General features: G+C 45.3%; 1 long non-coding RNA gene across 1 annotated transcript; it reads right to left on the minus strand.

Annotated features, from left to right (window-relative positions):
• Window positions 1-5022: 5022 nt before the first annotated feature.
• Window positions 5023-9023, minus strand: LOC147033162 (uncharacterized). Its single transcript, XR_015055452.1, has 3 exons — window positions 8601-9023; window positions 8312-8432; window positions 5023-6686 (listed from the first exon to the last, which is right to left on the minus strand). It is a non-coding gene; the product is annotated as an uncharacterized LOC147033162 (long non-coding RNA).
• Window positions 9024-12416: the final 3393 nt, after the last annotated feature.

The raw sequence follows: 12416 nt of genomic DNA on the forward strand, positions 1-12416 counted from the left end.
GGTATGATATAAGTGAAGCTCGATCTCCACCGACCAACGTACAGCGGAGTGAAGTTTGCCCATCATGGTCAGAGAACAGGGGAGTTGCTAAACCTTCCGAGGTTCGCATACAGAAGACCCCCAATTCCTCCTTTCGTGGGTTAGTCAGTTTTAAAATGATTTACATGAGAATGAGGGAAACAGCTCAGGAGAATGTGTCGTTTTCTTTCTTCCCTTTGTCTCCTCCGTTCCTTCTTTTTCATTTTCCCTCCTTGACGCAAACTGTCGGTGTCTTTTATGTCTTCTGCAAGCTGTCAGTGTCTCTTACATCTCATGTTGTTGGCGTTGCTGAGGCCACTGCAGCTGCTATTGGTGTCATTGCCACCTAACAGGACATTCAACAGCCAAAAAACCTTCACCCACGCACAATTAAATGAAAATACTGGTCCATAACAATACGAATTAAGAAGTTGGGGTTAAATATGGAATAGCCAGATTTAGCGAAGTGGGGAAACAATTTTACATGAAATATCGGTTTTAAAACGATTGCAAGTTCATTATATAAACCGAGTGTGGATCAAGGATCAAATTTTGAGTTCTGCACAGGAAATCGGGCCAGACAAGCATGTGACGAAAATATGTAAAAGTAACATTTTTGCTTCAAGCAACACTTGACAGACTGATTGGCCACATCCATAATGACGGACTCGATACACTCTGGGCATGCCTCAAGCAAACCTCCAGGCCAAATTTTTAATTATAAAATGATTGCATTTTATAATATTTGTTTGAAACAGAAGCTGACAATGGTGGATAAAATGTAGTTTCCTTTTCTTTGTTTTTTTTTTTTGTTTTTTTTTAACATTGATCTCAGGCTCACGATGGAGCACAAAGACATCTATATTATAAGAGAGCTGTTTGTCTGTCTGTGTGTCACCGTTTATCTCAGCGATGGCCAAATGGATCTTCATCAAACTTTCCGAAGTTCATCATTGAGTGTTTGGGAGTGTTTTTTTGAATTTTGAAAAAAAAATTGAAATTGGATTTTTTTTTTTTTTCAATAGCTCGAAAGTGACTAAGCCTCCGTACCTACCTATGTGAAAGGTAATAGTAACTGATCTTCAATCACATTCCTTACTGGTTGTATGGAAATGTTTTAAGCCCCCACAATAAATAGGAAAAAACATTTGATTTCTTCAAAATGCCAACAGGATTAGAACAGCACCAAGCATTGCCAGGTACCCCTGCAAGTATACATATAAAGAGGTAAAATAAGATTCTGACATTCTGAACATCCTTCCATGCGACACACAGCTACAAGTGGGCTGGCAAGATACCTTAGAGCAGTGGTTCTTCACATTAGTGTGATTAATAATTAAACCGGGGGTAAATTTACGATTGTGAGACAGGTTAGTTTTACCCCACTGATTATTTTGACACCGGGGCAGCAACCCTGCTCCGTACAAGAGGAACAACAGGTTCAGACACTTGGCATGTGCATCTGGCTGAGCAGCCAGTGGCATGAAGCTACCCTCTGAGGGACTATGTCTGAACGCTTCCAAGTCAGAATCCCTCCTTGGGTGTGGCGATACTGTTACACTTGGGGCTTTGGCCAGGACAGAGTGATTTTTGAGCAAGTGGTTCCTTCCAAATTTTGTAGCGTGGTTTCTGGTGCGGTCCTCCGCATGGCATCGGTTTTGAGGATCTCCCGATGAATCTTGCAGCATTGCAGTGCGACCCTCTTCGAGTGCCGCTTGTGCTTGCACAGCACGATGGTGGGGCTCCATGTGCCAAATGACTCGTAAACGACCTGGTGTAAAGGAATGGGTGTAAAAAGACTGGGAGGATTGGAGAGATTCAGAGTTTGAGAGGGTTTACACCTTAGAGCAGTGGTTCTTAACTGGGGATAAATTTATCCCAGGGGTACAAAATTTCATAACTGAGGGGAAATATACTGTTGTGGTTTGGAGAAGTCTCAGAGATCCCCCATAGTTAGAGCAGTTATTTCATTGGTGTGGTTTAATTTAACTGTCTAAAGTCCGTGGTGATAGATCTGCATTGCAATTGTGTTGTTAGAAATCCCAAATATCATTTTTCGGCATTCCACATTCCTTTGCACAAACCATCTGGGGAATATATTCATTATGCACGAACACATTATCCTCAAAGCCACCGAAAACCGTTTGAAACAGCTTCATAAATGCCTGTGACAAAAAGATTGCACCAAAAGAGGAGGCTCACGAACCATTCTCTTCACGAGTACCCTACGTGAGAACCGACCAAAGAAAATCTCGCCAGGCTTGAAGGCAGCTCCTCGTGTTAAGGGGAGGTGGTGAAGCAAAGCATGGGGAGACTTGAAGAGCTATAAAAGGGCTGCATGTAAGGCCTTTGGTCGAGAAGGGTGTAAAAAGACTGGGAGAATTGGAGAGAATCAAAGCTTGAGAGGGTTTTAGACTCTGTTCAGAGCTCAATTATTATTAATTGCACTAATATGAGGGTCCTCTCATCTTTCCCTCCTTGTGTCCTCTCTGTCATTCCTTTTGCTTCACTTTGTTCACTCGTGTTTTCTTTCACTCTCCTTCACGCTTTGCCGTTCGTTTCTCATCACACCATTCATCCTTGTCATTCATTCCTTCCTTCCTTTATATTCTGCCTCTGTCCCTATCTCTTCACCTTCCACCCTTGCACATCTACACCTTTGTGTTCCCATGTCCGATAGCTCCGTCGCTGGACCCTGTGCCTCATCTACGGTGAACGGGTGTCCTGTTAGGACACGCTTCAAGTACGTGCCACTAGTGACGTGACTGCCACCATGGTGAAACACCGGTGCTGCTGCTGTGCAAAAAGCAGGAAGGGAATGGAGCATGGGAGAGAGAAGAGGGTGGGGTCCCATTTTCAGTCAGGAAGTGGTAGCCAGAGCCAACAAGTGTAAGGTGTGCAAGATGTTTGTCCTGTCCTCATCTATTTCTTTCTATCTCCTCATCTCATCCCTGTAATGAGCCAGATAAAGGTTCGAGACCAACTGACTTCTTTATTCTCACACACCGAGGCCCCGTGTTGCGCGCATGCGCAACAACCCTAACAACCACTATTGCTACAATCCCCTTCACCAATCATTCATCCCATCATTCTTTGTCAATCACCCATCTCTCCCTTCCATATCCGATGCATAATGTCGACATATTGTACTGTAGAGTATTGTCATTGATCAGGTTCCCAGGGTGGGTCTGTTGTGTAGGGGATAAGGGAGATGTATTGTTGTGGAAATGGGCCCTTAGTAGGTTATTAAATATAGGATTAGCCCAGATCCCCCCTTAAATGCATGTTTCGCCAGGTTGTTTGGTAATCGGACGTTACATGTGTGTCGGGAGGTGCAGCAGGCTGTCCAGTATTCATACAGTGGTCGTGTCCCGAGAGGAACCTACTTTTTTCCTTCCCCCCCCCTTCTTACGAGCCCCCAGCCAGTGCCCTGGAAGTCAGTCAGCAAGACGTGCCAGCAACCCATTGGTGGAGAGCTGCTGCAATCTCGAACGATGGACCAATCACGGGTCCCCAGGGGTGGTCCAAAAATGCCTGCCCCAAGAAGGCAAGAGAGGAACTGCTTGTGTCTGTCTGCGATCTACTTCGTGAGGAGTGACTTGACGAGCTGTTCCTCCTTGGCCAGGGATCTAGGCTACAGGTCATCCACGGAGCCTCTGACTCTCCTGACTCCCTGCACGGCTCGACACATCTTGCATCTCGTCGATCCGTCTGCGGAGCCCAACACCCAGATTTGGCCTGGTCTGCTGTACAGGCCAGGCCTGGATTCGCATAACGGACCTTGTGAGAAACCAGCTGGAACACACCATAGATCTTTCTCTCCTGTGCTGTCGACCTTACAGGGGCTGGACGCGCCAAGGCTGGTGCGTGAGCGGTGCTGACAAAAGGACGTCGTTGCCGCCATCTTGCCACGTGGCTTGCGCGAGCAGTGCGGATAGGAGTACGAGCGCCATCTTGCCATGCTGCATGCTCGAGCTGGGCACTCGAATCCGACACCATCGGCTTGTCACGAGCCGCATTCGTGCCTTTGACACTTTTCCTCTCGTCCATGAGGCACCACCAAGTACTCCGTGTCTTGTATGCATGTTGTCCAGGCCTAAGGCTTATTTTGCTAGGGCTCCCTTCGAAACCTGTATTCGTAGCTCCCTAGATAAGAGCAGGTTATAGATTAATTATAACGTTCATGAATGCTTTGCTTGTGTCGTGCTCCCCAATGTGTCCCCAATAAATCTGGCTGATTTATACGAGATTTGCCGCCTTGAATATATTCGTGCCACGCTGAGGAACAATCGCTCGATTTGTATTTAAAATCAAATGGGTTACGGACTGACTTCGTAATCTACGTTAAATCTACGTAATCTACGCTTCGTTAAAATCAAATGACTTCGCTCGGTCTCTGACAAGCCGCAAGCCTGGTGTTGGCGTAGTGGTTGGGGTAGCAGCTTGGGATCAAAAAGGTCCTGAGTTCAAGCCACGTTGGCAGCTTCAGTTAATACACCAGAAGGTTGACTCAGCCTGTCATCCTTCCGAGGTCGGCAAAGTGAGTACCAGTGTACTGGGCCCGGTGTATGCCCCGGTTAGAATAGGTATACCATATCCCTGTGTCGTAAGAGGCGACCAGGGTTGCGTCAGGAAGGGCATCCGGCGTAAAACCTGTGCCAAATCATTATGCGGATCATAACGGATCATCCGCTGTGGTGACCCCTAACGGGAGCAGCCAAAAGAAGAAGAATATATTCGTGCCGCGCTGAGGAACAATCGCTCGATTTGTATTTAAAATCAAACGGGTTACGGACTGTGGCAGACTTCGCTCGGTCTCTGACAAACCCAGTCCGTAGCCAGGGTCTAAATCCCCAACTGGCAAGGCACAGGGGTACTTTGGTATCGTGATCTTAGGCGCGTGACCCGAGACCTGTGCTGAACTAGCCGGCATTCTCACCCCTGAGACGGCGGCGCTTAACAGCACCGCCGAATCTTCAACAGTATATGTACGGTAATTGTTGTACTTGTACATCATTTCTTCGTTTTCTTTCCTTGTGAATACCTATTTGACCACCATTGTAAATGCTTCCATTTTTGTCACTTCCACTAAAGGCCATTTCTTTAAGAAACTGTGTCCTGACTTATTCTGTTTGTTCTGATGCAGGCATAAGGCTGCTTCGGTGTTTGGGCAGCTCAGATTAATTGTCTAAGTTCGATCCCAGATGCAGTTACGTGATGTTGGTTCCGCTCGGCCAACTGAAAAAGGTCTGTTGCGTAGCTGCCAGCATGGTTCCGCTTTTGCCTTACTTAACTCACCGGAAAGGTAAACCGACCTCAGGCGTGAAAATTCGGCCAGAGTTTAGTTGAACACAGCATCCATGGTCTCTTAAAGACACGCCTTCCTCTCGGAGTTATCCAGGGGTGACGTCCCACCCATCACAATACCAATTCCAAAATAGTGTAATTTTGAACCCAGAACCTGGACTGTTACCTGAGATCACTGAAGATGTCACGGCACATTTGAAAACCTTGAACTATCACTTCACTGGCTACTTCGCAACAGACATGGTTCCTCCAGAAAGAGACCAATATTGATATTGAGACCATTCACTAGTGATCTGAGTTGAATGATGATGACCCAGCGAGAGAAGAGTAGATTTTCAAAACTCTACTGGTCTCAAAAACAAATTTGAAAAAGTGGAAGTGAATTTTTGGACGAAACTGACATTCATTCCCACTTCTCACTTAACGTGCCTTCCAAGTGGTCGTTGCTTCAGTCACCATGTACAGTATCTCTGTGAGACCGGGTTCTTCGCGCTGGTAGCAATGAAGACAAAGGCTCGGAACCGCCTGAAAGCTGATGAAGACATGCAAGTTACTTTATCAACAACTGAAATAGATAAACTGATTGAGACAAGGCAGCAAGCCAGCCAAATGCAACATCCATCCCACTGATTGATACGAGTGTAATATGTTTTTCTCTCTTTAATCACAGTTTATTATTGTACAATACTAGGATATATGTTATGCTTTTCTTTCCTTTTTTTGCAAAAATTGCATCAGCCAGTCGATGAGTTCAAATAGTTCATGGGTTGGGGGTAAATGGCTGGTCACATTGAACCTCGAGGGTAAATGACAGAAAAAAAGGTTAAGAATCCCTGCCCTCGAAGTATGCACACTCCCCTCTGAGCTGTCAAATCTCAGCCCGCATCGACTATAATCTCAGCCTTGCTTCAAAACTGTCATCCGGGTGTTTGTTCCTTCTGCTGGCATTAATTGGTGGATGTAAAAGCGATTCATCAATCTGTGCACAGTCCATCTTGAGGATATTCAGAGGAGCTCTCTGCCAGAACTGGCTGTTGGTGGACGTTGGGGGGAAAAAAATCCCAGTCTTTCATAAAAAGGAGGTAAGTTTATCACCAGCACACTGCATGAGCAAATTTCTGCCACTTCCAGTCGAGGATTCCTCAAGAGCATGATCATCTGTCCAGGACTGATTCAAGTCTCGAACCATTCATCGACGCGTAAATGCTCCAAAGCACTTTCAAGAGTATGGGTGTCCATCATTATAATCATCCGTACGGAGACTGTGTAACTTTCACGTCGTGATGTATCCATGCGTTCTACCATTTCCCCATGGCTGAACTTCTTTGCCTCTTGTTCCACTCTTACATAAGCCTCAACACCTGTATAAAAAGCATAAGGAAAGATTTTAAAGGCATTCACAATTTCATTGACCTTCATTACCTTGTGTCTTGCATCTTTTCAACAGCAAAAAGCAAATTTATTTGCATCGGGACGAAAATTATATACAACAGAAAATAAATGGGTGGCGGTGATCCTCTTCTTGATGCACCAATGGTTTGCATTTGCTGCCATCGTTGATTATCGTTGATCGTTATATATATATAGTACTACAATCCTTCAAAATTAGGCTGACTGCTGCACAAAAGCTGAAAATGATTTCCCACCTGGAAATACATCGACCTGGCAAACTGTGGCACCAGCATTTAAAATGACAAAGAGCTGTGTTTCATTGAACACTATATAAAGAACTAAAATTCACCGTGTATTTCAGAGATCTGGAGCAAGTCTGTGTTCAAATCTTCCATATGCGCATATGTATGTGTTTGTTTGCATTTGTTTATGTTGTTTGTTAAATAAAGGTTTTAAATGTATAGGAGGACTTATAAAATTTAGTCTACACCGTCCACTGTGGACGCACAAAGAACTGTTACTGATTCGCAATCGCATTTTCCTCTTGCAAAAGACCGCACCCCTCACGTTGCATACATCGCACCTCCCACTCCCACTCCATTAACACTAGTATCTTTCCACTTACTCCTCCCAAAGCATCCTGGGCCGTGTTGTCAGCCGACCGTGCCAGGGATTTGGAGAGCGCTCATCCTCACCTTTTTCTTTCTTGGCTATCTAACCTTCCTCGGGTGTGTATGTGTGCATGTGTGATGGCGCCTGTCCTAGATTAAGTAAGATTGGAGAAGATAGTCGAGATAATCCTGCTCTGTGTCCGCTTTTGTAAGTCGTCTTTTGCCACACCCCACAAATTCCTTACTATCCCCTGCTGTACGTAAAATAAGCCCCATTCACTGTGCCACATACCTTTCCTCGCTTGATTGTAAATAAATGCCGTGTATAGAAATGTTCCCAGCTCATTTTTGTAGTTTTCTTTCATTGGTCCGGCATGGCCTGCACCCTAGTTTAGCCGGCATGTTATTCCCCAACGATCTGTTTCCAAGCCGGTACGTGCTTGGCAGTTCCGCTTGGCTGAATCTGATCTGGTAAGGTGATCCGGTTTGAGCAATTGTATACCGAGGGTGCATTCCTCGGTAATGAGGTCACATGACTCTGAGGTAAACGATTTATTAGACGCAGGACCCAAAGTCATGTTGTCTAGTTATTGGCGTTCGCGGTCGATTCGGAACCCGCCGCTTCATGGAGTTCTGAGTTTGCGACGGCCTGAGATTCCGGTGAGTCTGGTGGGAACATGAGGTCATTCACCCCTCGTGGTCTTTGCCCCCAACCCCGGGTCCGCAACAGTATTGTTGCAGTTCTGCAAAACCAACACTCCTCCGAGGCAATGGCACCCAACATAGTGACCCCAAGACAGTTATATCATTAGTATTCATTTAGTTAGCCCTTTCCATATGTGTAGTGGGTAAATAGGACAGGATGTGTTGTTTCAGGCTTTTAGATAGGTCTTCAATCCCCCAATTCAATAATTTTATTCTACCTATTTCACACACAGACCCCACCATGCACACACGCATGCCAGATCAGTGAGGTTACTCACCAGTGGGAGGAAGCAACATCTGCAGCTCACTTGCACACGCGTTCTGAGTTCCCGTTCAAATGGTATGCCATAAACCAACTGACACCTCACCTCAGACCCTCACCACGATCACCACAAACACCTATAAAAAAAACTCCATAACAACCTATGCCCGACCTCTTCACCACAAATGCCACAACCGTGACCACTTCGGTCTCCTCACCACAATCACTCACCCACTCTCGACGTTTCAACACTCTAACAATAATGACAAACTGCCCCAACCACAGTTAGCTCCCTGGACACTCACCAGTCCACGAGGGTGCCAGAGCAATAAAGGACATTGCGAGCCGGTGGCTTTGGCATGCAACTGGAAGCTTGGTTCGTTCAATAATGTCCAGGTAGCTTCGGCGTTCCGCTATATAACCATGCTCAAACGGAGTCCAGCAAATTTTCAGGGCCAGAGAGTGGTCACAAAAACCCTCGACCAATGATAATTATGGAGCTGTGTCGGTGGCCCCACTGAGAAGCAAGTGAAGCCATTTTTGACTCCGGAGTCTGGCGGGGTGTGGCTACAGCATGGGGGTGACGGGTATGCACCAATGAGGGAGCTCAGAAATGCCTACCAGGTCTCCTGATCCGCTTTTTGACTCCTCCCTCATCCAGGCTCTAGAAAAGAGAGCAAATTAGGTTCAAGCACTCTCCTTCATCCAGCCTCCAAGCCAAATATCTTTTCCAAGCAGAGTGCAACCAAGCTGAGGGGGCAGCACAACCAAGCAAAGTGAGCGGGGCAGAGCGAGCAGTTAGCAAGACGTGCCAGGGTTATCCCCAGGTCAGGTCATCGGAGCTTGACTCCATTCCGCAGCCAATATTCATAACACTTATAGACTTTTCAATTGTCCCCGTTAAGTTCTCTCGTGCATCTTTTCTCAATCTGCACCTCGTTCACTAAAAGAGCATCACCGAAAGGCACCTTTCACACCTTCCCCTTGCATCAAGCTGCACTACATTTTTACACCTCCCACTCACATTATAAACACCTCCCTTCCCTTCCCTCCTCCCTCCTCCCCCTTCAAGAGCGATCGGGTTGCATAGGTCCATCGACCGTACCAGGTACAATGGAGGTCGCCTACACCTCAACTGCTCCTCTCCTCTTACAGGGCTAACGTGTGTGTGTGTGTGTGTGTGTGTGTGTGTGTGTGTGTGTGTGTGTGTGTGTGTGTGTGTGTGTGTGTGTGTGTGTGTGTGTGTGTGTGTGTGTGTGTGTGTGTGTGTGTGTGTGTGTGTGTTGAAACCTGTAACCTGTGTAACATAAGTAAGATTGTAGTAGTTTACCGAGTTACCTCTGCGCTGTCGCTCTTTCTTTGTGTAAATATTTACATTTCTTTTGCCGCACTCACAAATTCCTTGCTTTCCCCCTGCTGTACATTTTGTGAATAAACCCATTACAGGGCCACATAATTTTCCTCACCCAAGCTTGTAATTAATTGTTTTGTTATAAATGCAACCAGCTCGTTTTCATCTTCTCCTTCATTGGTCCAGCTTAACTGGGAAGTTCTACTGCAACAATCTGTTATTTAGCCGGTGCGTACTTGACAGCTCCGCTCAACTGCACCTGATATGGTAAGTTCAATGCAAGTACGCATCGAGGGCACGTGACCCTAATTGGCCAGCTGTCCACAGGTAAGTTATCACACGAAGTCGTGTAACCCTGCCCGGATTGGCTGTACCAGTCGGTGTTCGTGATTGCCTAACAACCTGCCAGTGCATGGAGTTATCTGTGCCGACAGCCTCAGGACCAGTTCTTCGGAAGGAACGAGTGCTTCCCCTCGTGGCGAGCCCCGAACCCGAGTCTGCAACAGTATAATACTGGCCAGGGGCAAATCCAGGAATTGGGTAGGGTTTCCAAATAACAGAAAATCTAAGTCATATGAACGTTATGAAAACTTTATTGCAGCTTTCAAATAAATGCACATTCACATATTCTTTGATATGCATGTATTGTGCAAAAAGATAGAAAAGTTAATTAATTTTATATTTAAATGCATAACTAAAAATAAAATAGCTTGAATTCAATAAACTTCAAGTTTCAATCTTAAATATCATGAGCAGTGAGACCTACCTGAGTGATGGTAGTGCCTATATGACATACTAGCAACTATATGACATACTAGAAGGAGTTCTGGGTGACCAGGGAAACCCTGGGTTTGCCACTGTAATGGTAAATTTTTTTTGTTGGGAGGAGGGGGGGGGGTTCCGGGCAACCAGGAAACCCCCCTGGATTTGCCACTGCTGGCTACCACCAGGTGGCATTTGTGGCCTACGTTAGCATATTATGTGCAGACCCACAGAAACAAATGGACCCAAATACAATACTCTCTGGCTAGGGTAAAATAAATAAATTGTATACATGTGCAACAAAATGAAAATTTTGCATCCTTTTTAAAATATTGACCAATCAGCCAAAGCATTTGACAATTGCACAAAATAATTCCGATTAAATAAACTCACCCAAGGCTCCCAGAAGAAACAGGTGCCAAACTAGAAGGAAAAGGAACAAAAAGAGCATTTAACACTGCACTGCTATTTAACAAAGAGTGTAATCTTCTCAGAGATGAAAAAATATATATATCTACTTAAATTTATAAAATGTGTCTTTAATGAAAATTTTATACCATTTCATTGCTGGGCAAAGCCTGGTGTTGGCTTAACGGTTGAGGTGGTTGACTCAAGATCTTAGGGTCTTGAGTTTGAGCCCGTCGTGCTGTTGAAATAACAGCAGGTGGATTTACTCAGCCCGTCTTCCTTCCGAGGTCGGCAACATGAGTATAATCTTACTGAAAATGGGGGGCACTGCATTAGTGGCACAGCCACACTTCCAGAAAATGATACAACCAGCAGCCACCGGCTGCATTCAAAACTAAAAGATTGCTGCGCAAAGTTTCTTCTTGTTTTGTAGGCAGCATCATTTGTGAGGGAAAGGGGGGGGAGTGGAAGGGTGGGGGGGAGGGGTGCACATCTGTGCCACTGATGCAGTGCCCTCAGTAGATTAACACAGGAATTTTGAATTTGTTCATGGTGCTGGCGATAGCTCGCCTGCTCTTTTTTTTGTATACATAGTCGAGGCTCGTGGAAGAGCTAGTACACTGAACCAATCAGGACGTAAAAGACACAAACAGGACACAAAACATGTATGCATGGAAAAGGAGACTCCAAGGAGGAAAAGCTGGAAAATTAGGAGGGATTGGGGTGGGTTAATGAAGGTAGAAAAGATTTTGGATTGGGGATGATCGGAGATGGCGGCGATCAGCCGTCTTCAAGACCTGGAGGGAAGAATGAGATTGAAGAGGATGTAGAAGTTTATTCCACAGGCAGGAAAAAAACAAGCTCAAATGAGCTAAGATCCTCGTCCTCTTAATGATGACGTCATAAAAACGAATATGACGTCATTGTGATGTATCATATGTGCGGAAATTAATCTCTGCTAATGTCCTGTTCGATTCCCGTAAACAGAATTCAAAAAGCTTGCCGAGTTTGAGATAATTTTTTAGGCGATTTCCATTAGCGGAGATATTTTGACGTCATAACTTTTTTTTCTCGGAGGAATTTTCAAAATCGGTGATGGTTGCTGTCTGCGCAGGGTGTTTTTACATATATATGCCAAGTTTCAGGAAGTTTCGATGAAAACTGTAGGCTGTGAAACAAAAAAAGTCCACAAGAAGAAGATGAAGAACAACAACGTGAGTACGACTTAGAGATCCTCCACGAGGATCTAAAAATAAAAAGAGAGTAACAAATGAGTCAAGTCTGGGATCTTTAACGTTCACCAATTAATGCCGGCAGATGAGACGTTTATCTTAACATCCATCTGAGACACGGCACACACATTCATGCCTCACCCTGCCTGTAAAACACCAGGACAGTTTACGCCTGGGCCGGGAATCAAACCCAGGTGAGACAGCTCGGAGGTGAGTGTGCGTACCTTGAAGCTATCCCACCAGCCATGTGCAAAGTATGCATGTTGTGTAATGGTTTAAATGCCTTGGGATGAACAATATTGATTACAGTATATGTAGGTGTGGACAAACATACCCACAGGACTCACTTACTCACACAGAGAACTGTT

This window comes from Eptatretus burgeri, chromosome 2, assembly GCF_056783735.1.
Source record: "Eptatretus burgeri isolate ZD-2024b chromosome 2, Ebu_testis_v1, whole genome shotgun sequence".
Classification (NCBI taxonomy): Eukaryota; Metazoa; Chordata; class Myxini; order Myxiniformes; family Myxinidae; genus Eptatretus; species Eptatretus burgeri.